This window comes from Typopeltis vanoorti, chromosome 5 (genome assembly GCF_054136105.1).
Source record: "Typopeltis vanoorti isolate ZY-2024b chromosome 5, IOZ_Tvanoo_1.0, whole genome shotgun sequence".
Classification (NCBI taxonomy): domain Eukaryota; kingdom Metazoa; phylum Arthropoda; class Arachnida; order Uropygi; family Thelyphonidae; genus Typopeltis; species Typopeltis vanoorti.
This window is the reverse complement of record NC_143553.1, coordinates 107,827,652-107,851,538: the sequence shown is the minus strand read 5'-3', so window position 1 is coordinate 107,851,538 and position 23,887 is coordinate 107,827,652. Positions and strand designations below refer to the sequence as shown.

The 23,887-nt window shown below is 34.8% G+C and overlaps 1 protein-coding gene across 4 annotated transcripts in view; it reads right to left on the bottom strand.

The window, feature by feature from the left end:
• Window positions 1-21,109, bottom strand: part of LOC150106713 (PHD finger protein rhinoceros-like) — a 397,154-nt gene extending 376,045 nt beyond the window's left edge. The window contains exons 1-2 of one of the 4 annotated variants that reach the window (XM_090392660.1): window positions 20,971-21,109; window positions 18,154-18,265 (exon numbers count right to left, since the gene is read on the bottom strand). The gene's annotated coding sequence lies outside the window, so the exon portion shown is untranslated. Of the gene's footprint in view, window positions 1-18,153; window positions 18,266-20,053; window positions 20,145-20,198; window positions 20,332-20,430; window positions 20,603-20,970 lie in introns of those variants that run through there. The other 3 variants (XM_090392659.1, XM_090392661.1, XM_090392662.1) reach the window with 3 other exon arrangements.
• Between the last annotated feature and the right edge of the window lie 2,778 nt (window positions 21,110-23,887).

Sequence of the window (23,887 nt, the reverse complement as noted above, 5' to 3'; positions counted from 1 at the left end):
GAAAGAGGGGAAAATAGTTCCAAGACTGCTGTTGTAAATTACCAACCGATTAGCATATCAGGAATCATTGTCAAGGTCTTAGAGAAATTAGTCAAGAAAAGAATACAGGATTGGATAGATGAAAATGGGATATTGTATGGGGGACAACATGGTTTTGTGAAGGGAAGATTATGCCTCAGTAACTTGCTCACGTTCTATAACACAGTGATGGCTGAACTGGATAGGGATAATGGGTTTACAGTGATACTACTGGACCTTGCCAAGTCCTTTGACAGGATACCACATGGAACTTTAATCAGATAACTGGAGCAGATGGGGATAGATACAGGGTTGGTGAGATGGATAGGAGGGTGGTTGAAGGAGAGATACCAGAGAGTGGTTTATGCAGGAGTGGAGTCTAAAAGATGGCTTGTGACTAGTGGTGTGCCGCAGGGCTCTGTTCTTGGACCACTGCTTTTCAATTTGTTCATCAATGATATAGGAAAGGATTTGAGAGGAAGTGTTCACTTGTTTGCTGATGATGCAAAGTTGGGTAGAGCAATTGTGAGTGCAGAGGATGTCAGAATGTTACAGGATGATTTGAATAGTTTGGAGGACTGGGCTAGGAAAAATGGATGTCAATTTAATGTGGCAAAGTGTAAGGTTATGCACTTTGGGGTGAAAAGAATAGCAGCAGTATATCGCATTGGTGGAACCGTACTCCAGGAGATTGATGAGGCCAGGGATTTGATTTGTGAGTATTGGTGGATAGGGAATTGAGCAAAGTGACTAAATCAGCTCATCAAATCACTTGGCTTCTGAAAAATACTTTAACATGCAGAGACAAACAAGTTGTTGTTCCTCTGTATCGAGCCTTGATAAGACCCCATCTGGACTACTGTGCCCAGTTATGGGCACCAGGGTTTCTTCGTGATGGGGAGGAAGTGGAGAGGGTCCAGAGACGAGTGACCAAGATGATAGAAGGTCTGTGGGATGAACCTTATGAGAATAGGTTGAAGATTTGTGGGTTGCAGAGATTGGACAATAGGCGAAGGAGGGGGTGATATGATTGGGACATTCAAATTACTGAAGGGTTTCTATAAGATTGATCCAGAAGATATTTTTGAAAATATGACTGGTGGTGGGAGGACTAGGGGGCCATGCATGGAAGCTGGGCAAGAGCATGGTTGACAAGGGTGTTAGAGCTAGGTTTTTCACTTGGAGAGTGGTGAATGAGTGGAATAAGCTTCCAGAGTCTGTTGTGGGTGCTACGACCGTGAATGAATTCAAGGCAAGGTATGATAGATACTGTGTCAATGTCGAATAGTTGTTCTTGACATGATGTTAGGGCCTCCCTCGATGAGTCTGTCGACTCCTTGGAGTTGCCCGGCACAACAATAACAATAATAATAATAATCATATCCAAACCGCATACCAACGAGTCCTCTGGTTCTGATAGCATTTCTCTAATTGTTCTGAATGTTTGTGTTCAAGAGAAGACACCTGTACTGTCATCTTTTTTATTCTCTCCTATTTCACTGGTGTCTACCCTGCAGCTGGGAAATTAGCCCATACTCAGTCTGATCAAATGGAATTAGATAAGCAACTATTTAACAAAGACAGTCCATCCACTCACCCTGTAATGCCAGAAGACACATCTTCTGGCATTACAAGTGCCAAATGGGATCACCTCCAGTGACTTCTACTCTTCCTTCTCATGGTCTGACTATTATTTCATTCTACAGATCCAAACAACTTATCAGACAAAATAACAAAAACAATTCTTATTCAAATGAAGGTCTTCATTTCCCATTCCATCCAAAATACCCAACCACTATCTAAGCCACAGTCAACAAGTATTCCAAGGAAGTCCAAGAAAAAAATTCAGCATACATATCAGAAGTGGCCTGAGACCAAAACTCCAGCATTCAACTTAGTATAATATACTATACTGCAAAAGAACCTCAACAAATTTGAATCCGATTTTGAAAGAACAAAATGTTGTAAACTTGCCTCCTATCCTAATGGCAGTCAAGTCTTCTAGTCTGCCACCAAGGCCACTGGCATAACTTTTGTCAATCCAAGTTTTTACCACTCTCACATGTAGATTCTAGCTTTGTAATATTACCAAAAATACAAGATAAAAATACTCTCTTTTTATCCAGTGTTTACACAGAAGACTAAAACAAAGTCTTGCCTACTAGACTGGCATCTAACCTACATTCAGCCCATTCCAAAAATGGATAATTAGTTACCCAACAAACTAATGTTCTATTTTTCTTATTTCAATTTGTTCAAAAACCATGAGGAAGGACATGAACAACCGATTTCAATCAATTTTAGTGACCAGCAATTATATAGATTCTGACACTCACAATCTACTGCTGATTTTCTTGCTTTCACCACCCACCTTTGTCACAAGTCATAGAAAGGTCTGGAAAAATTTGTGGTTACTCTTGACTTTTCCAGATCATCTGATCAGATTTGGAATAGAGGCCTACTCAGCAAACTACCATCCTGTGAACTGCCTTCTACCCTTTATGACTAGTTCTGCTTCTTCTCTGGCCACTCATCCTGTGTCATGGTAGATGGTTTCCTCTCCTCAGATTTTCCCACCAATGCAAGAGTATCCCGGGGCTCTGTAATCTCATGCACTGTCTTCCTTCTGCACATGAATGATCTTCTCTCACTGACTTCAAATTCTATTCATAGTTTTGCTGATAACAGTGAACTTTATTCCTTCCTCATTTAACAAAAAGATGTAGTGCTCAATCATTAGAAACCTTAAGATCTTCTAAATCAATGTTCTAAACTCTGATTGCCTTGTAATTACACTGGGGCGAGAATAACCTTGGGAACTTCAATGCTACCAAAATCCTATCTGCGATAAGTGCAAAAACAAACTACTGTCCAACTGCTCTTAATTCAATTCTCTCAAAAATAATAAAGACTGACATCAACAATCAACTTCATCATCTGGAGACCCTGCCAGATAATTAGTGACTCATAATATGGATTTCTGCACTCCTAATCTAGCTGTGGATCAAGTGTGAATCTTCTTGTGAGAAAATCCATTTCTCACAAGAAGGTTCTCACATTATTTCCCTTAATTTTGATGCTAACCCAGCTTCAGTAGCTGGTTGAGAGCATCCATATATTTGGTTATTGGTTAAGAGCTCCAGAAAAGATAAGTGCTTTTTGTGTGGTATTTGGTGATATTGACTGCATTTTAGTAGAATACTGTTCATTTTTGATAGCTTGGTGTAAATGCATGATTGTTTGACTTCGTGGATTATTTATTATTTTTTTATTTTGAATCTTGCCTTAAACAGAACAAAATGGAAGGGCAAAAACAAGATCTGCATGTTGTGCAGAACGGAGATCAAAAGCACAGACTTTTCAAGAATGGCCGATGCCATGAGTGCGCTATGTATACATGTCAAAATGTGAAAGGTGTTCAATAGAGAGGCTGAACAGGAGAAGAGAGAAGGTATGGATTTGTAGAAAATGAGATATTTGTTGGACTACAAGTTATCAACAAAAGTGAAACAGACTGAAGGAATGAAAGTCAGCATAAATGTGGTTACAAAATAATGGAATGAGAGCGAGTGAGACTGATGGGATAAAAGAATGTATAAATGAAAGAACAAAAGTAAGTGATGTGGAAGCAAAAGAAAGTAGGAATGAGGAAATGAAAGAAAGAAATGGCAGAATGGGAGTAACAGAGAGTGAAGTTACCAGAATGAAAGTGTTAAAGAACAGGTTTTTCAAAATAAGATATGAAATGAGGAATATGCAAAGTGATATTAGACATTTGGTGGAAAGAAATGAAAGAGTGCAAAAGGATAGAATGAAGGAAAATAGAGAAAATAAGGTGAAGAATGACTCGAGAATAGCAAAGATTCCACTATTACATATGTGGTTAATGAGAGAAAGAGAATCCAATAAGGTCTGCTTTCCAGAAAGGAGAATAAGCAAGATAATTCATGCTTTGGATATGAAAAGGAAACAAGTAAAAGCTTTAGTGGTGGTTGTTGGAACAAATGATTTTGTTGAACATACAAAAAATGTAAGGATGGATATCAGGAGGTTATTGAGGAGAGTGAAGGATAACAGTGTAGTAGGAAAGGTTATCAGGATGGTGCTGAGGTATGACTGATGAGTTGAAAGGGAGGGTGGGAATCATGAATGCTATGCTGGCAGAGATGTGTGAGGAGAAAGGAGAACAGTTTGTAGATGTGGGGCATGTATTTGAAGAAAGAATGGATTTGTACAAAAAAGTGATGGACTGCATTTTGGCTTTGGTGCAAATGAAAGAAGAAAGTGCAGTGAGTGATGCAAGCAAGAGATTAGAGGAAGTAAGAGGTGAAGTGAAAGATCAGGGGAGTGGAAAGAACATATGATACTGAAGTGTTTGTTAACAGAAATAGTAATAGTGCAAGAGATGAAGAGAGAGAATGGGAATACAAGAAGAGTTGGAGGGAACTGGGAGAGAGAGCATAGGAAGAATGGATGTTGGAAGTAATAGTGAATGTGTGTATGGGGATAATCAGCATAGGAATGAAATGGATCAGGATGTGAAGGGGGGGGGAGTTGAAACTGAGGAGATATATGGGATAAGTGGCGATAAAGCTGATTGGGCAAGGGCAGCTGTGATGGGGAATTCACAACCATCAAATGGCTTGGGTAGGACTGGTTATATACCTAAGAGTGAAGTGCTGAGTTTATTCACAAATGCTAGGAGCATCAGAAATAAGGGAGATGAAATAGTTTCAGCAATTGAGTTTATATAACCAAAAATCGTTGGAATAAGTGAAATGTGGTTGAATGAAGATGATATCCTGATGGGAATATAAATGGAAGGGTATAATGTTTTTTGCAAAGATAAAATGGACAAGAAAGGAGGGAGTGCTGCTGATAATAGCAGGGGAATTATGTCCACATAAGGTAGAGATGCAAGACAGAAACAGTGGCAATGGTTCTGATGTAGTATGGCATGAGGTAGAGATTTACAGGAAGGGATATGTAGCTGAATGCTGCTGTAGCCCAGGGAATGGAATATGGAGGGTAGTGATGAAGAAATGCATGAGCAACTTGAGTTAGTGAACAAGAGAAGGGCAGTCATTATGGATTTGGAATGAAAGGATAATGCATGGGTAAGGAAAATGAATTTCTTGAGTTCCTCAGAGACAACTATTTCAGGCAGTCCCATGTCCTCCTATGAAGGAGGACATGGGAGGATTGCCTTTAGATTTGATCATTTCATCAGAGCATTTGATTGGACTGGGGTGTCGAACTTCCCTCTGGTTAGTGAGAGTGATCAATCACGAAGTAATCACCTGAGTGGTGGTGGTGGCTAGCCATATAAATACTTCAGTGAAGAAAGGATATATGCGGAATTACAAGGCTGGTTATTATGAGAAGCTTAGGAGACAGCTTGGAGCTATAGCATGGAATGAGAAGTTTGGTGGGAAAGAAATAAATGCTGCTTGAGAAATGACAAAAAGATACTTAATAGCATCAGTGTGTGAATGTACACTTTGGAGGCAGTACAAGATGAATAATGGTAATAATCAGTTGCATGAAGAGTATAAAGAACAGGCCAGAAGGGTGACTCAGTTGGTAAGGACAGCAAAAGTGCAGTACAAGCAGAAATTAGGAAATCAGACCAAGAAAACCCCTAGAGAGTTTTTTTGATATGTGGCAAGTAAAAAGTCGAATGATTATGGCAAGATGATGTTAATGGATGAAATTAGTATTGATAATTGCTGAAGAAGAAGACATAGTCGGGGTATTATGTGGGCAATTCATAAGGATGTTACATCCTCAGTGTGAAATTAGAAGTTCAATTGCAGAGAATAAAATGAGAGACCTACTGGTGAGCAAGCAAGAGAAGTTAAATAAGCTAGAAATCAATAAGGCATGAGGAACTGATGACATATCTATGTGTCTTAAGGAAACATTCCAGAGGAGTAGAGTCAGTCTTGGCCTACCTGTTTAATAAGGCTTGCAAAAGCACAAGTCCCAAAGGAGTGGAAGAAAAGAAGGTAAAATTGTTTCACTTCACAAAGGTGATTTCACTTCACATAAGGCTAAAGCTATAAATTATAGGCTGATCTGTAGATTTAGAGTTGCAGTTAAGGTATTGGAGAGGTTGGTGAGAGCTAGGATACAAAAGTGGGCCGATAACAATATTCTCTGTGCTTATCAGCATGGATTTGCTAAAGGGAGATCATGTTTTACAAACTTACTTATGCACTATAACAAGGTGACAAATGTATTAGACAAAAGAGATGCATATACAGAGGTATACTTAGATTTTGCAAAGGCTTTTGATAGACTGCCACACCACAAGTTGGTAACTAAATTGGAACAGATGGGATTGGATGATAAATCAGTGAGTTGGATAGAAAACTGGCTCTCGGATAGGTATTAGCAAGTCTTGTATGGGGGTGCAGTATCTCACAAGAGGAAAGTCACTAGTAGTAGGCTGCAGGGATCCATTTTGGGCTATGTTATTTAACTTGTATGTTAATAGTAATGGAATGAGTTTAACTGGTGATATACAACTGTTTGCAGATGGTGCAAAATTGGGGAGAGTAATGAGGAATCGATAAGATGTGGCTGGTTTATTTTTTTTTGTTTATAATGGTGCAAGGACAGCAAAGAACATACTGCATCATATCAAAGATTATAGCAGTACACAAGGTAAGACAATCAAAAACATCAATGGCTGCAGCAGGATTTGAACTTGCAACCTGTTGGTTGGAGAGCAGGTAGATGTTGTGGCCTTACAGGACTTGAATAGATTGCATGAATGGGAAGTGTACAGAACTATCAGTTCAATGTTGCGAAATGTAAATTTCTGAAATTTGGTAGGCAACAATGGGATGCAAAATATATGCTTGGTGGAGAAATCTGGAGTACCTGAAGAGACAAGAGACCTTGGAGTGGTAGTTGACAAGAATCTATGTTCAGAGGTAACACTGCACAAGCTGTGATGTCATTACATTAATTTGTGGCAACAATGCAGGAGACCTTAATGTGCAGAAATAAAAAGGTTATGGTTCCATTATACAAGGCTTTGATTGCACCTCATATTGAGGTGCAATCAAACATTACACAATTAAACAGTACATAGATTTAGGTGACGAGAATATATTGGAAAGAGTCCAGAGAAAACACTAAGATGGTAATAACTGATCTTTGGGATATGAAGACAATTTAATAGATGAGCTTAGGTGTTGAACGTTATTCATAACTTCTTTTAATGATATTAACAACATCAAATGAACTATTTTATAAAAAAGATGTTTCTTAACTTGATTTATATTTCACTTGATTTATATTTATATGCTGTTGATTTGAAATCCACTGCTGTGGATTTCAAATCAACAGCAGCATGTTATCGTTTACACGTGACAATGAGTAAGTGAAACAATTTAAATTGTAACAGACAAAATATCTAAAGTCCTAATTTGGTGCCCTCTAATACTGGGAAAAAAAAAAAGAAGTATTACAGCTATGTAGGAGTTGATCTTAAGATAACAGGTCTCCCAAATTTTTTGGCAAATTAATGCAACCATACTTGTTCAGGTTAAGAGAATTCTTCATAGTCATGGGTGACTCTAAAAATAATCTTTCTGATCTGTAACGACTTCTAAATAGCACACTGGTTTTCTTCAATCTAATCCTGTGTGAAGGTGTCTAAAGCATGGTCTGCCAGTCCTGACTTGCCATAATGATACTAGGCCAGAAAGTAAGTTCTGTTAACATCCACCCTGGAGAACATAAAAAATACATTTGCTACCAGCAAGTCAAGACTGGCAAACCATGCTTTGGACACTCCTTTACACAGGATTAGATGGAAGAAAGTCGTTACAGATCAGAAAGAGTATTTTTTGAGTCAGCTATGACTATGAAGAATTCTCCTACCCTGAACAAGTAAGGATGCATTAAATTGCCAAAAATTTGAGAGGCTGTTATCCTAAGAATCAACTCCTACATAGCTGTAATACTTATTTTTTTACAACATTAGAGGATACCAAATTAGGACTTTAAATCTTTTGCCCATTACAATTTGAATTTTCACTTACCCATTATCATGTGTAAACTGTGCTTATATGCTGCTTGGCACTCTGAAGATATTGTAAATTAGAGATACCAAGAAACTGCATCTGAAGTATTTTCAGGACTGGGGCAACACGTGGTAAAGGTGGTATGACTTCACATCACTTGCCTTAGTATCCCATAATGCAAAGCACATCTCCTTGCAGACATGTATAATCAGTGGTGAGCTATAAGAGGGCTCATGCAAGCCCTTTGTTAAATTTTTCTCAAATTTGTGAGTCCCTTTTCTTCTTGTTTAATAATCTTGTAGAACTAGAAAATACCACTGTGGAATGTATACATGCTACTATAATTGCTACTTTAAATTCATATGGATTTCCTGATAACTATATAAAAAATCATTTCATTGCATTTTGTTCTAATGGAACTAGTGTAATGTTAGGAAACAAATCAGGTGTTGCAATCCAACTTCTACAAAAATTTCACAACATTGTGATTTGGCATTGCGCTCATTGTTTACACTTAGCATTAGACAATTCGATAAAAAACATTAAAGAAATAAATCATTTTAAAATATTTATGGATAAATTATATCCTTTTTATCATCAATCACCAAAAAATCAACGAGAATTAAATACGATTTCAAAAGACCTTGGTATAGAAATTTTAAAGATCGGCCGTGTGTTTGGACCACGATGGGCAGCTTGCAGTTTACAAGCGGCTCTTGCTTTGTGGAGAAATTACCCAGCTTTATGCAAGCATTTTGCATCGAACGATAAATATAAGGGCTTTTTAAGCCGACTTCTCAATTTGGAATTTTTAAAAGATCTAGCATTAATGATTGATATCCTGTAGGAATTATCATATCTGTCAGAAGCTCTACAAAGTCGCAATATAAGTATTATAAGGGCTAAGTTAGGCCTTTTTTTTTTTTTTGCTTGACGATGCAAGTCCTTTATTAAAATTTCCATAGCTCACGACTGCGTATAATGCTATGCATTATGGGAAGGATCATTACCAGACTGATTTCAACCTTTATTGAGGTCTCATCAAATACGTCAGGAGCAAACTTTGTTTGCTTACACTTGGATAAAGGATTAAACCAAGTATATAATTTCTTGGTATCTTTAATTTATAGTGTAACCAAGTGAAAAAAACTTGCAAAATCTGAAGATATTGGTTTGAAATCTAGAAAAATATAAGCCAGGTAACAAATGCTTTTTATAAAATAGTTCACTTGGATGTTAATACTGTTAAAATAAGTTATGGATATGAAGACAGATTGAGGGAATGCAATTTGCAAAGACTTGTGAATAGGAGGCATAGAGGGAATAAGATTTGGATGTTTAAGTTGGTAAGGGACTGTTACTGGGCTAACATGGAAGAAATTATTCATAGAAAAGGAGAGGGGGGGGTAGAACAAGGGATCATCCCTGGAAACTGTATGAGGAGGGTGTGAGCAAGGTATAAGAGGCAGTTCTTTGCATGGAAAGTGGTTAGTGAGTGGAATGCATTGTCTGACAGTGTTTTGAATGTAGATACACTAACGAGTTTAAAGAATGGTTTGATCAGATTTGTGTGTAGCAGTGTGTACCTCTCACAATGAGTGTTTGGACTCCATGGAGGTCTGGTATTAATAATAATAAGACTTCTCTTACTGGGCTGACACCTCCCCCATATCTCAACATTAAGTTTCTTGGAGGCTTCTTCAGTCTCCAAGAAGCATAAACTTTTCTGCTGAAGACTGCTGATCAACTGTACAAGTTCTAACACTATAAATCTCAAATTCATCCAATCATGAAATATTTTTACTGCTCAAACATTGGAATAGTGCACCCAAAATCTCAAAGACTGCTCAAAGAATAGGGCAATTCAATTAATTGCACCTCCCTTCTCTCTTTGCAGAAATTCACTTCAATCACTCTCTCATAACATTTGTTTTTTTAACCTATCTTTCTTCTATAGTTACTTGCACAGGCAATGTTATGCAGAACTAACTACCATTCATTCTTCCTCATTCAAGACAGTAATAGCAAGAGCTGCTGCCAGTCAACATCCAATGACCATACAGCTCCAAATTTTTTTTTATCATATGCACATCCTTTCATATGTGCATATGATAAAAAAAAAAAGTAAGGGATGAATGATTATTGAAAGCTGCTCAGCATATATATATATATATATATATATATATATATATATATATATATATATATATATATATATATATATATCTTTTTTTATAGCTGTTTTCATCAGGGAACCAAGGTGAACAGTGAGAAGTCAGCTACTGGAACAAGCTCCAACTCATCATCTAGAAGAAGAAGAAGAATAAACCCAGAGTATTAATGGAAAGGAAATCGAACTTGCAGAAGAATTGGAAAAGTACCATGTGGACATAATTGGCATTACTGAGACAAAGTAGACAAAAACAGGGGAGATCTCACTATATAATAAGTACAAGATGTTATTTTCAGGCAATAATGACCAAGGAAGGGAAGTATAGCATTCAATATCAAACATGAAGATAAACTTCTTGATGTAAGTCAGTTTCAAGAAGCGTTATGTGGGCAAATCTCAAAATGGGGAGATGGACAATGAAACTTATTTGTGTCTATGGTCCCACAGGTTCTTTTAATAAAGTGGAAGAATTTTTGAGTGATTAGAACAAGCAGCCAACATAAAGAAAATGGAAAAAAGTGGTCCTTGTTGGAGACCTAAACAGCAGAGTAGGAAATGAATCTCATCAGACAAATAGAAACATATTGGGAAAATTTGGAAGAAAGGGGCAAAGCTAATAATAATGACACGCATTTACTGGACTTCTGCTCAGGACACAGACTAGTCATTACTAACACCATTTTGACATAAAGATGTGCACAAGTTCACATGGAGAGAAGACACAAGAAATAAGAAAAGCTCACTGACTACGTCATTGTTGACAGTGATATCATCATGCTGGTTCATGATACAAGAGTGCACAGAGGATTTGAAATTGGAAGTGACTTAGCACTAAGCAGGATAAAAATGGATATCACATTGAAAAGAATAGTATGTAAGAAAGTTTTAAAAAGAATTAAAGTTGAACACCTTTTACAGGTAAATTGTAGACTTAAGTATACAAACATTATTGAAGAAAAATCAAACAAACTGAAAATAAACAAACCTTGGAGTCTCAGTAGCAAACACTGAAGAAGAAGTTGATTGAATCAGCTAGGAAGGTATGTGATGAAGTTGTCTGCATGGATAGAAAAATAAGGGCACTATGGTGGACACAAGAGGTTAAAGACACAATCCTGGAAGAGAAGAAAGCATACCAAAAGTTTCTAGCAAATAAGCCAGCAGATGTCCTAAAAGAATACAGAGAAAAATGCAAGAGAGCTAAGCTATGTGCAAAAGTAGCTAAACAAACGTCATGGGAAGACTTTAGTAAACATGTGGAAAATAAATATTAGGAAGGTGACAAAATGTTCTGGAGGCTATGGGGAAAAAAAAACAACTTAGAAATGAAGAAAAGAGTACTGTAAAAGGAATTGAAGATGATAAAGGTAATGAAAAACTGAAGATAAAGATTCCTAGATGTCTGGAGTAATTACCTGGAAAGACTGTTAAGCGAACCAAGCAGTGACAGAACCATAAAAAATTTTCAAAAGGAATGCAAAGAGTACATAGCAATACTTGAAGTAGAAAAAGCTGTCACAAATTTGAAATGTGAAAAGGCAGCTGAAGTAAATAATATTCGACTCAAAATGTTGAAATATGGAGGTATAAAAGATCTGCAGTGGTTACACTGCATAATTCAGAGGGTCTGGTCAGAGAGTCAAATTCCCAATGATTGGAACAGAGCTTTCATAGTGCCCATCTATAAAAAAAAAAAAAAAAAGGTGTTGCAAGCATACTTGAAAAGAGGTTGATAAAGATTATGGAAGATAAACTTGGAGAAGAACAAGCTAGGTTGGTTCAGGCCAAATATAGGTTGTCAAGATCAGATTTTCACTTTAAGACAAATAGTTGAGAAATCCTCGGAATATGATGAGGATCTGTATTTAAGAAGTTTCGTAGATCTAGAAAAAAGCACATAACAAGGTACCCAGAGAAAAGCTTTTCAAAACACTACAATTATATGGAGTGAATGGAACATTATAACAGAACAATACATAGTCTATATTTAAGTTGTCAGTCAGCAGTTAGAATTGAAGGAAATACAGGAAGACGGTTTGATGTAAAATGAGGGGTAAGAGAAGGATAAGGATGCACATTATCCCCACTCTTATTCATCATCTATATGGATCACATTATGAAAGAAAGTGACATTAGGCCTGATATTTGAATTGGAGATGTCAAACATATCTCTCTGCATTATGCAGATGATGTACTCCTAAACACATCTAGCGCAAATCTCCATGATTCTCTAACTAAATTGAATAACAGCTGTAACAAATATGACATGAAAATCAGCAATAAAAAGACCAAAACTATGAAAACAGGCAGGAGCATAGAAAATTTCAGCTGCATTCTGAATGGAGATCCTGTAGAACAAGTGAAATATTTCAGCTATTTAGGTACTGTTTTTAGTGAAGAGTCTATTTCCAGGTTAAATCTGGAAATAGACAACAGAATAAGCAAAGCTGGTAAGGTGGGTAGCCAGCTGAATAAATTTATATGGAATAAAAGAAAAATTAACCAAAACACCAAACTAGTAGTATACAAGACAGTGTTCAAACCAGTTTTTTAAGTTATGGATCTGAGAGTTGGGTTAGAAATAAAGAACTTGATCAAAGACTATAAACCCACAGATATGAGGGTTCTGAGAAAAATTAGGGGAATGAACCGATGGCATCAGTGGCAGAATCATATTAAAAATGAAGATATTAGAAAGGAATTTGACATTATTAGCATTCGAGAATGTGTCATAAGAGCTCTAAGGTGATATGGCCACTTAAATAGAATGGGTAAGGAAAGATAAGCAAAACAGGTGTTTGATGCCAAGATGGCAAGAAAGAGACCCAGAGAAAGATAGAGCAAGGTCTAGGTATATTGACTCAATCAGAAGTGCTTTAGAAGCATGAAATGTTAGATATGACATACTGCAGTTCTCACAGGTAATAGACTAATTTGGACAAAAATTGTTGGAGATTAATAATAATGTAAACTTAATCATGTAGTGCTGTCAAGTTACCTGAACACCTCTTAGGGGTACATATCAGGAGACATGATGATGATGATATATCATGGGATGATAAGGGGAAAGACTGACAAATCACAGGAAATGTTAAAATACATGTGACAATGTACAACTGTATATCAGGAGTCAAGTGGATAGCTAAGGTAGGCATGAAAGAGATAAGCTGTGAGATTCAAATATTTTGGAAAAAGTATACTATTAACAGGCAACTGCCATATTGAAGTGTATCTGGTGATTGCAGAAAATTGATAAGCACAGTAACAAAATAAAAAGCACAATATACTCTGGGACACATGCAGATATACAAAACAAAATAATAACTTTTAATGTGTCATGAGAGCTTTTCTACTAATTCTGGTAGAAAGTTAGTGTACCCAACTGCTCTAACACATCGGTAAAATCCACTGATGAAGAGACCATGCCATTCTCCAGTCCTGCATTCCAAGTTTATGTGAGGAGTTTCATGCTAGCCAGTGCAATGTTGTGATGTAATTTTTTACAAAAGAAATCACATTTGTAATCACTGATAAGAAACATTATCGTTTTGGAAGGTGGTATACTATAAAATTGGGAAAACGAAGGAACATACATAGTCTAGAACAGCAGGTCTAGTGGCTATGATTCTATGCATTATCACCACCTGTACCTAATTCATACCACAAGCAAACCAACATCATTACAATGATACTTATAAACTTCTTCACAAGGTTAACACATGCAGGTAAAAAGCATTCTACAAGCACCCCCTCCTTCTACTTAAACACCCATCAGACTAGAAGAGAAGTAGTAATCACTTGCTTTGATTTCCATTTTCTAAGGTACATGCCATGTTCTTGTGCTTATGCTAATCAATGCTGTATATTTGTTGTTAAGAAATGCTTTGGGTTGCAACTGTTCTGTGAAAATTCACTTAAAAGTGCATTTAGACTTAGGTACTGGCTATACATATTACTTTGACAGTTTAATTGTTTATCATAACAGGTAAAACAAGCAAATACTTTATTACTAATATTTCATTCCCAGTTAATCTCATTCAGTCAAAGTAACAATCAGAATGTCTTAGTAACTAGGGACAAAATATTGGAAATGAAGTATTTGTTTCTTTTACCTACTAAAAAGTCATTAAACCTTCAACGTAATAAAATTCATAGAATGCAACTCTCTACTCTTGGAAACATTTAGAGATTAACATTGTGCCAAACATGGAATACAATAAATCTTAACAGATTAATGTGGAAGGAATTATTCAAACAGCAGAGAGAGAGAGAGAGAGAGAGAGGAGGAATAAAAATGTTAACATCCTTGAAAGGTGTATAAGAACATGGTGAGTAGAGTGAAATTTTGTACATGAAGAGAAACGGATGAGTAAAATGTATTGACAGGACAGAAGGTCATATGCAAATGAGTAAATTTAAGGTATATGATATATATGGTTCATGGAGTGAGATCTCCAATAACAGATTATGTTATTACTAAAAAACACAAACACACGTACTAACCACAGTGGTAACTTTTAACAATACTAGGAATAACATACAGTTTAGGGCGCATGATTACAATGTAATCTCAATATGCATGCAGTAACGTGTTATAGAAGTAAATTAAAAATATAACTGAACAAAAAAAATAATAATAATAATTAACATATATAAAGATTATTTTACACAATTTTGTATGACAATTTCCCATACTTTAGGAATAGTAAGAACATCGTTGCGGTTTTTTTGTGATGAATTCACCACAGGTTTCATTATATAAAAAAAAGATTATGTTATTATTAAAAAAACTCTATGTATGGAGTAAAGAACTGAGTTTAATATCTCCTAGGTTATAATATCACTTTCCTTTATAACATTATCTATGCACAAGATGAAATGGAGATAATATATAACACTGCCTTATGCCTGATTTAACATTAAATCATGTTCTTATGCTACTTTCAATTCTGAACTGTTGACTTGAACTTAAATGAAAGCCATGTACTGTTCTATAATGTTGTGCTTATACCACACTGTTTGTGTTTTGAAGAGTTCCTTCCATAGCATGCATATGCCTTTTCAAGATCAATGGAAATCATTATATTCTCATAATTTCAGATTTCTCAACTAATAGTAAAAATCTAATACTGACAAACATTATTGGGACCAAATCAGCTTGTTCCTAATTCATTTACCTTTCAAAGATTTTTCTAAAATATGCTTGCATACATCATCCTTAAAACACTCAGGTACAGAAGTGTCTCTATAATTCTCATGTTCAGTTTTATTTCTCCTTTTCATAGAAAGGTATGATGAGAGCTCTACTCTAATGATTTGAGATTTAAACTTTTTTGAATTATGGAAAACAATCACTGTAATTTTAACACCTGAATATTTGACTATTTCTGGTTTGGTTACCTGGTTTTCAGAAGGATGAAGAGATGTACGAAAGGTCCAGAGGCGACTAACTAAAGTAGTTTCTAACCTCTGGAATGTCGAGTATGAGGAAAGATTGAGAAGATGCAACTTGCAGAGTCTGGTGGACAGGAGGAAGAGGGGAGATATGATAGAGACCTAAAAGTTATTATGGGATTGTTAGAGGATCAATGCTGGAGAGGTTCTACAGAAAATAGTGGGGGATCAGGGAAGAACCAGAGGTCATCCCTGGAAACTGTATAAAGAGGGTGTGAGTAGGGAAGTGAGAAGCAGGTTTTTTTCATGCAGAGTTGTGAATGATTGGAATGCCTTGCTTGAGAGTGTGGTGTCTGCAGAGAATTTGAGTATGTTTAAAGCATGGTATGATGAGCTGTGTGTGTATGATAAAAGGACCACCTAGATGAGTCTTTGACTCCATGGGGTCATGGGTAATAATAATAATATATGGCCTGCCATTCCACATTTCAAGTTAATAATTGCTTTTACTACCTCAAGTAGTGTAGTGTATTTATGACTACATTCTCTCTGGTTATTTTATAGTACTTTACTATCATTTGTTGCCTTACTTAAAACATTTTCAAAGTAATTACCGCAAACTTCCAAAATATCGTCTTCCTCTTTTATATCACATTCATAATCACCAATTCTTTTTGGTGCTGTTCCATTTATTTCTAAGCTTGCTTTCTTAGTGGCCTTGAAAATATTTTTACAATTCTGTGATATTTATCTTTTCTATTCTTTCCTTTTAACGGTTTTTTCTAAAGTCTGATTAGGCACCCTCTATGATGGAAAAAAGAGAGAAAATAAGTATTAATTAGATCTTAAAATGACTGTCTCCCAGATTTTTGGTAAATTTATACAGCCATATTTGTTAAGGTTTGGAGTATGTTTTAAAGCTGCTGTTGATTCCCAAAACAATCTCTCTAACTTATGACTTCTGTGTAACACTTTTGTGTTCTTCCATTTGATCCTGTGTGAAGGGGTATCGATTTGCCATAACGATAGTGCCAGATGTATTTTTTTTTATGTTCACCAAGGAGGATGGCAATAGTTCTTCATGTCTGTCCATAGTAAGTCAGGTCACAAGAACAGGACACTTCATAAACTCCTGGATGTGATAAAGAAGAGAGTTTGTCCTTTGCTGAACAGATGAGAACTGCCAATTTGAGATATGGTTTAAATATAGTGCATAGCTGATATTACAATTTTTTGAAACAAGTCCCACTGTTATACCAAATTGTTGTTGTTTCGTGTACTGTGACAAACTGTTCTTGTGCTCTAAAGGATGCTGGATATAATACCAATGATATATCAGCTGATAAGTTAATAAATATTAATTATTTTCTTATCATTCTGTGTGTAATCAATACCATGAAAATAAATTAACAATTTGCTAATCAGGATTTTTTCTTTTTTGTGGTTTCTTCTTTTCACTACTCAAAACTAGATAATCGCTTTTTACTAATCTCCTGTTTCAAATCCCCTGTACATCTGTGTACAGAGATTTATATATATCTGTGTATAGAGATTGGTTCAAATAAGTCATTGCACACTAATCTGAAGTTTGTTGATTTTCTAATATGTACCCTCAAGAGGTGTACAAAGATACTATGATAGTACCACATGATTAAGTTTAGATTATTACTAATCCCCTATCAACAATTTTTCTTCAAATTAGTCTGTCACTTGTCAGTACTCCAATAGTGTCATAACTTATATTTCTGTCTTCTAGGATGCCAATCTACCTCAATCTTCTTCTTCCTGCCATCTTAGCATCAAACACCTGTTTTGCTAACCTTTTCTCTCCTATTCTGTTTACATGACCATACCATCTTAGATTAGTTCTATTCACACATTGGAAACCAACATCAAGAAATTGGCATTGCTAACAATGCCAATTTCTTGATGTTGTTGGCTGTCAGATTAAAAATGAAGATATCAGGAAGTTCTTTCTTAATAACTTCATTTTTATCTGATGATATTGCCATCAAAAATCTGGTGAAGATATTGCCATTGTAATTTGAAGATATCACATTAAAAATAATGTAATCAATAAGGCTTTTCTTGTTCACTGTAGGTTTTCCTTATGTAATTTATGCACATTTTTATGTTGGAATATGATGTCAGTAATGAGAGTAGATGTCCTGAGCAAAAATTCAGCTGGTGCTTAGCAATATTATTATCATCTCTACTTCTTTCTATTAAATTTGAGATTCATTTTCTACTCTGTTGTTTATGTCTCCAACGAGAACCAGCTTTTCCTTAATGTCAATTGTCTAATGATTTGAAAAATTCATCTTTTTTTCTCCTGCTTCTTAATAACTTATAGTGGAACCAACCATAAACAGAAATAAGTCACATAATCCCATTTCAATGTAACTCTACTTGAAAGTGGCTCCCATTGAACAGGTATCATCACATTTAGTTTGAATACTGCAGTTATGCCCTCCTTTCACTGATCCCTAGTGACTGAAAAAATCATCTTATTAATTAGAAAGATCTCACCTGTTTTAGTCTTTGTCTTTAGTATCATCAATTAGTATATCTGTAATTCCTCTGCTAGCTCCATCTCTGATGCTTCATACATCAATGGTGTATATCTTCAATTCTGTTGGGGCTAAAGAAAAATTATAATATAGATTTCATTGGTTTCTCATTTTTATAGCATTGACATTTTTTGTTATCTTTATTTGTTAGATAATACTAATGCATGGATTGGATACTTAAAAATTAACTTCCACATCTATTTATGTATTTTATGTTTATTTTATTTATTTATTTATTGCTTGAATGCACACGGATTTACAGTCAAAAAATACATACTTAAAAATCCCTCATTGGAGGGCTCAACCAGTCCTAAGGGACAGATAAGGAAAATTGGAGGAATCCCACACAACAACAACATTTATTTACTGTTTGGTTAATATATGCCAATATGTATTTTGTTGTAAATTTCCTATTACCTCTAACATTCATTCTTGAATTCTAGAAGTTTAAAGTTTATTACAGCTTCTACCCTAACTTCATATGATATCTCATTCCTTATAAGACTACCAGGGTTCATCTCCATAATCAGTCATTACCCAAAGAGATATATTCACCAACCCAATCATTATTACAGTAATCCTGTGTGCTGCTTTCATCTCCTGCAATGTTTCCCCTAAATTTCAACTCTTCATTCATCACAACTTAAGGCCCTTAACTTCTTGCAGAGCCATCCAAATTTTTAAGGTGCAGCCTTTAATCTCTTCAATCTTAACTATCAGACCTTGCACCTTGGAAACACTAAATCAATATTTCCATCCCCAATAGGGAAAAAAAAAAAAATGCATTAGAGGATTTATTTTGCATTTTATTTCAAACACATTAGGAATATAAAAAAAGGGGGGGGGGATGAAAATATATGTTTAAAATCAGCTCTTCATTAATACACACATTTTGTTTAAAATATATTGGCATTCATAACTTCACAAATTTTAAAAATATAAAAAACATCATTTCTATAATATCATAATATTATGCACAAGTTCCTTTCAGCACATCTTCCTCTTATGCTTATGCATAGACCCACATGCAGGTTTTCGAATTGAGATCTGATGGAATAAGGTGATTAATCCTTATTCCTGTATATTGTTCTTCTGGCTGGTTTGTCTGTTTCTATGAAATGAAAAATGAAAAGCCCAAGTTTCCAGGAGAGGAAAAAAAAAAAAAAACCATGCCACCCAGATATGAGACTGGCTAACTCAAACTAAAAACGTCTATTAAATGTTCACTGCATCCTTGATGGGATTAAAACCCACGTCTTTCCAACCAATGGTCATCAACAAAACCAACTGAGCTACAGAGGATCTACAGACATATACATTTAGGTAAATACTCTAAACTATCTAGATGATATTTCTTTTATATTACTGTTAAAGTTTTGAATATAAAGCAAGCTATAAAATAGTTCAGAAATTTATGAATAATATTTTCAGCATTTTATCTAGAATCATTATGTTCAACATTTTTAATTTGTTGGAATCCTCAAATCAAAAGTATAACAGTCCTAAAGTAATTTAAATATTTAAATTAAATATTGTCATCATTCCTAAAGAATTGGACAGTGAACCTGAATATTATGAAAGTTCATTGTAAAAATTTTAAATGAATTTAAAATTTTCTGGTAAATATCCTTCTATGACTGGTATCCAAGTGTCATGATTGTTGCAAGCCACACAAATAGCATATAAAGTACTGTATATTTGTTGTTGTTGTACACAACAACAAATATACAACAAGTACTGTATATTTGTTGTTGTGTAAATAGACCTCTGGTAACTAACGATATAAAAACAAAACAGCACCGAAATGAACTAATGTTTTTAAACCAGTAAAGATGTAGCACCTTAAGCAATATACTCACATATTACTTAATACATTTCAGGTTCCTATTCAAAACGAAACGTAATCATATTTGTTAAAAAAAAATGTAAGTGTAATGAGGCATTGAATTTTCTGTATTGCAAACTACGAAAAAATTATACTATTTCTCTTTCGAAGAAATGTACCGAAAATATCCTATTTGAGGAAACTACGAAATGCGTTGGTCTCCATACATCAGTATGACACATGCATAAGTCTGATGAAAATGTTAAATCCCACGCGGGGACGATAATCAGTAAACAAACTGGCACATGTTAGATTACAATTGGCCTTAACACTAATTATTACAAACATTAGCAGTAAATACCGTTATTTTTCAAAGTAGCACACCTAGTGCAAAATATTTCAAATATTTACCAAAGCGTCCCGCAATAAACTCGCTAGAAATGAAGCTGTACATGCTTTCCACGTGTTCAACGTAGTATGATAAGAAATGACGTTCTAATAAATAGTTTCTGCATGAGATTCATAAAGAATCATTCCTTTTTAATAAAATATACTTTTCACTAAACTGTTCGTCTGCTTTTCACCCTCCAAACTACCGCCATTGCGTAAAAGTCTTGAAGGAAATCGCTAGATGGCACTTCGACATAACATTTTTTTTTCTTAATTTTTCATATTTTGTTTATGTACACTCTGAGAAACAGACAGACAGGAAATTTTATACCGCTAGGTACAATGCAGTATGCAGAACTTAAAACACTAAAACAATTTGAACAGTACGTATTACGAACCACAAGGTACACGCACAAAACAATTAATTACACGATGATAATACAATTAATCGGATGCTTCTAATCTTACTTAAAACGTTTCGGGCTATTTCGGGTAGTTAACCTAGAAACGATAACCAGCACACGTATTACTTTATTTTATTGGTAGCGAGAGATTACTTACTTTGAGATCTTATTGCATTATCTTAACTTTAAGAATAAATAATATTAAATTTTTTAAATATCCAGAAAGAAAGCTATCTTGGAAACAGTCCAAAAATGATATTATTACAGCAGCCATTCTGTCAAGCATGGCTTGTTACTTTGGCGCCATCATGTATTGGAAACGCAACGCACACAAACAGAAATCACGTGACCAATGTTTTTCGCAGCATCACCTATTTACCTGTAGCAATATCCAGTGAACTTGAAATGTTCATTATTTCTGTCCTTCAGGTTTTCTGCAATTCGCGTACTTAGAACGCTTGTAGTTCTGTACTGCATCAGCATTCGTTCTTTTTTTTTTGATGAAGAAATAAAAAAAATGAGAGAAACTGAAATTAAAGCGTTTATGTTTTAATATCCAACAAGATCTATTATTCAATTAAAACAAATTTAATAAGTTATTCATGTTATTGAGGAGGGGAGATATGCATCTAGAAACTGCAGATATATTCTGTAAATTCTCTGGTCACCACAGACTGTTTCTAGTAAAAATATACGATACTTGTGATCAGGGGCGGCTCGTGCATAGGTATTAAGGAACTGTAGCACCCCCAATTTTTCTCGATATATAAATATATTTATTAATTTATTTATATTTGCTTCTAATATTTAATTTTATCATCGACAATCCTATACAATTCTCTTATTTTGTATAAAAATAATAAAAATCCATTTTGTAGTACTTAGGAGGGCGAAGGACGCTAGCAGCACTATGTATACCACAGTGTCAAATTGCTAACGCACGCAAGCATATGTACGCCATAGTGAGATGCGAACTATCAGCGTAGTGCGGCACTGTCCGTCGTGCAGTTCCACTGTTGTTTATATGCAGTTTGCGCCAGTAGTAGAATGTTTGTAATGCTTTATTTACTCCGTCTCTTTAAATATTTGGACATTACAATTAAAGTATTAAATTGTAATGTCCAATTATAAGACTTGAAATCTGATTTACTTCTTAATATTTTGACTAGCAAAATTGTATTTTTTTTTTTTTGTTCTTATGTCTTATAAATTATAATCTCATATGTGAAAAAACGTGAGGAATATGTCTGCGGAAGAAAGGCTTCTATTGATTTTATTCTAGTCATAGACAAGAGGAACTTATTTTGGTTTTTTTTAGCACATTTTCTTGAATTAGTCGACATTTGACACAGACATTATTTTAGAACAGAGACAAACTCGTGTGGTTTTTAAGTGCTTAAGCGAATGTAGAATAAATACTAGTTAGAATTAGGAAACACATAGACTGTGTAGGCAAACGCGCTTCTTGCAATTTGCAAGACATTTTGTGCTTGTAAATTATAATCTTATAAAAAAAAACAGAGAGACCTGTGTTGGTGACTTCCATATCTGCAGAAGAAAATCTATTATAGGTTTCATTCTATTCAGTGGTACCTTTATTTGCCTTTTTTTCCCAGACGCTTTCAGAGTTAGTTGATATCCGGGTAAAACTCGTGAACTTCTACGTTCAAGAGGAGTATCAGCTGTAAATACAAATAAATACTCGTTAGAATTAGAAAACTTCGCTTCTTATCTCACACACACGGGGGGGGGGGGGGGTGAATGTACTCAACTTCGATAATGGCGAGAAGGAGAAACTGCATTCCTATCTCCACAATTTAGGGCTAAAAGACTACATATATTCCCTTGGAGGAATGAAAAACAACTAGAAGATTTATTTATTTATCTAAAAAAAAAATGAGCCAAGCATTGAGAAGGTAGGAGATCGAGTGCGGTTTAGATGCAGTTACTTTATTTTCATATTATTGGTACGGTTGATAGCGTGACTTTCTTGCTATTTGTTTCCGAGTTAGTCGATCTTTGATGTTGATAAATAGTTTTTCCCCTCCTGGAAACTCGTGTTTTTAACCCACAACAAGAAAAACGTTTTGCTTTGTGTCAGCAATGGTTATGACTTGTTTCCATGCTAACAATAAGTTCTGCTTAAATCATCAAGAACGATATTTGAGAATGGAAGCTTGGTGGAATAATTCGAGCCACTATTTTGAGTTGCGAGTGTAATTTTTGTAAATATATTTTAATTATGAGGGAAAAAAATGGAACGGTTGATATTTTAACCAAAAATAAAATAAAATAATAATAATAAAAAGTTGTACTTCTGCTTATCGGAAAATATTTTGTTGAATAATTAATAACAATATTAGATTATTGGAATGGGTGATTTTTTTTAACTAACATGTTGTCAGATACCATTAAAGACAGACTTTCCTCTCTGACTGAATTTGCAGTCAATTATGGATCTCACATGTTCGGACATGAAAATAAAATATTTAAACATGCAGATTGCACAGCTTTTGGTTTTTAAATCTTTCCTCTTCTTATTAACTATTTTATGCAATACTTGCAACAACATATATGTGCTGAATTCCGTCATGATTTTTATATATATATATATATATATAAATTATTATTATATATATATAAGATATTGTATATTAGGATATTATTTTATAAACGTGGTTATTTTAACTCTTAATCCCAAGTATGCAAACAATTAAGTTTGCGCCTGAAACAAAATTCAAGTCTAAAGATGATACAACACCATGGCAACTCATTGTAAAGGTGGGTAAAGCTCTGATCACTATTTTTAGTATTTTCCCATAATGTAAAGCACATCTCACTAGAAGATGTATACTGCAATGCATTATGGAAAATTTGAACTTTGTTTCAGGCGCAAACTTAATTGTTTGCATACTTAGGATTAGGAGTTAAAATAACTAAGTTTATAAAATAACATGGTTATCCTAATATACATGGTTATCCCCAAGTTAAAAAATTTATTACATCTATATCTCCTCCAGAGATTTTTATTAAAAAGAAAAAACACCTTGTTGCAACTTATATAGGTAAAGTTG